The following is a 3,025-nucleotide window of genomic DNA, read 5'->3' on the forward strand; positions in this document are numbered from 1 at the left end:
GATGACAGTTGCCACAGAAGTTTGCTGCGTCCGTTCTAGTCACCTAGTCACCGTTACGACGGTTATCCACCGCATCACCGTTCACTACGGCCGTTAAAATACGGGCACCGCTGTCCTAGGAAACCCTAGCTTTACCGAGGCGGGATCTGATTGAACGACTTCAGAATACATACATAAGGTACATTTTTGATCTTAGGAAATATGACTACATTTCTGATTATCGTAGGCAACTGAAATGGCTCAAAATTAGACAGCGAAGAGACTATCACTCCCTCTCACTTCTGTTCAATGTACTTCATAGTCCTAACGCTCCTATATACCTATGTAAAATTTTTCAATGCTTATCAGTTCATGGTTTACTTCTTTGTTCTAATTCTCAAGGCACTCTCTTAATCTCTCTCTTAATCCACAATTCCTCTTTCTTCTCTAACTCATATAGTGTCCATGCGGCTCGACTGTGGAATCATCTCCCATCCACCATCAAAGATGTTACTACATTATCTCTGTTTAAATCACGTCTGAAGAAACATCTCCTTTCTCTTCCTTGATCTTTCTTCCTTTCCATTTTTCCTCTTTCCTCTTTTTTTCCTTTTTCCCGTTGTGTAATAGTTTTGATTTAAGGTAATTCATTACGTTTATTTCTATTTCAATATATCTTTAGATTTTTAATCTTTTTTTATTGAATATATTCTGTAACTTGAATCATAAATATAAAACTTTTATTTTATTGGTTGGTTGGAAGATCTTACAATTTGGCAATAAGCCCGCCAATGTACAAATAACATAAAGTACAAAAAGTTAAATAAATAAATAAAATAAATCTGGAGCGTGCGGCCGCGGTCTCAATTTGGAACTAACACTGTATTCCTCCACTGTCATACTGGGAAATTAGAAAAAGGTGATTGTGCTGACCATGTGTATTTGATTGATCACAAATTGACAATACTGCAGTGAGGGGTACAATGAAAGCTTTTAAAGTTTCTTTGATTTGTTATTTCCGCGGTTTGATTGTAATGAAATATTAAATTTTCGCTTAATAAGTTTTAAAAAAGTGATAGTGATATGCAAAACTAAAGAAAGACAGTTTCGAGAGAAGGATGGATGCTTTCATTGTAATTATAAACAGCTAGAAGCTAATGAATAACTGTTAGTCAGTCGTAATATTACTCGAAGTTACATTTTATGAGAAACGGAAATATTTAGTAGCGCATAAATTCTGCATAGCTCTTCCTCTTTAAACCGGAAATGCTAATCTGCGCTTAACAGGAAGTTCAGAATATGATATAAGTATAAACCAGCTTCATACGAGGTGTATCTTAAAATGGGAACTTGTTTCGAAACATACTGTACTGACATCATATGAGTTTCGGATTATGGTAATGTTGTGCTTGTGCAAAATAAGTATTTCAAAAACATTTTCAATTTTTTTTTAAAGTTGAAGCTTCTTTCGCTAAAAACAGGTAACAAATATAAAGAAATATTCCATTCCTAAAAACTTTGCGGTCAAACACGTATACTTTTGTTGGTAAATATTAATATTTATACAAGACCAGTGAGTGTCCTGACAAAAAAACGGGCAGTGAAAATAAAGACATATTATATGTTCTCATTTGGTCAAGAATAGTCAAGGATTTGGTTTCTCAGGCAAAATTGTTTTTCATGCTCCTAAAATAATTAAACTGAGAGGTAATCTACAAAAAAATATACATTATATTACATTGAAATGTTGTAGGTGTTACAAAGCAGTGCACAACGGAGTTTTAGTCCCAACACTTATGTATGGAAGTGAAACGTGGAACTGGCGGAGGAAGGATGAAAGCCGAGTGAACGCGGTTGAAATGTGATCTTTCTTGTATCACGAATGTGTGGAAAATCAATATATGACAGGGTTACAAATGATGAAATCAGGCGAGAGTGTAATTCTGAGTCAGGTTTGATTGATAAGATTAAGAAAGGGTCTCTGAGATGGTTTGGTCATGTAGAACAAATGGTTGACGAAAAGATGGTAAAACGGGTATTTACGGAGAGAATGAACGGTAACGTGGGACGAGGACGACCAAGGATGACGTGGCATGATCAGATAAACCAAAATCTTAAGTCTGGTCATGGCAAAAGCGGGCAGAACCGAAGGGCATGTATGACAAGATGTATGAATGCGGAAAATGCAAGAAATGTATGCCAGGATAGGCTTGTGTGGCGGTCCAATATTTCTGCTTACTCTAGTAGTAGCAGTAGTAACAACAAATGCATTTTTTTATATAGATTTAATACTCGTACATATATTTATATTAATGTTTCTCATTTCTTTAAAAAAAAACAATTCTCGTGAACTTAAAAGGGAGTGACGTCTTACAATATGTTTTTTTCGTTTGATTTGTAAATATTTTTAATTTAAATATGAATTACAAAAAAACATGCAGCGTTATCAATAAGCGTTAAATAAAAAAGAATTAGGAATATAATAATTAATTTAGCCGGCAATTTGTTTCGATTCTAAAGACATCAAACACCCCATCCCTTTATCTTTCACTGTTTTATGAATCGGGCTAATGCAAAGTAAATTAATTTTAATTTTTCAATTGTTTATATGTTTTCTGATCTAATAAATGTAAACAGAGTTTTTATTTGATTCAACATTTTTTCGTCAATGTGCCGTATTTTTCAAAATGTTATTTTGACAATTCTATTATTTTTCTATTAGTTTATACCTTCTTGGAGTTTTTCTCTAGATATTTTTGTCAGTTTCATACAATTTGAAAGTTCGATTTTTTTTATTCTTTCTAAAACTAATTTTACAATGATCCAGGGTCTATTTTTTATTCTTTTTTAACTGATAATATTTTATTTATTCCAAACTTTCAAAATTTTCTTTCTTTTAGAAAACGCGCACTATCCTGGATTCAAACTAAAGATATGAACTTTTTTTTTATGATATATTTTGTTGCCCTTTAATAATAAGGAATATTTTTATGTTTTTATAATATTTTTTATTTCCTTTTTGAATGACTATAAAGAAAAATACCGT

This window comes from Micrasema longulum, unplaced genomic scaffold (genome assembly GCF_059751315.1).
Source record: "Micrasema longulum isolate JH-2025_06_02 unplaced genomic scaffold, ASM5975131v1 h1tg002398l, whole genome shotgun sequence".
Classification (NCBI taxonomy): domain Eukaryota; kingdom Metazoa; phylum Arthropoda; class Insecta; order Trichoptera; family Brachycentridae; genus Micrasema; species Micrasema longulum.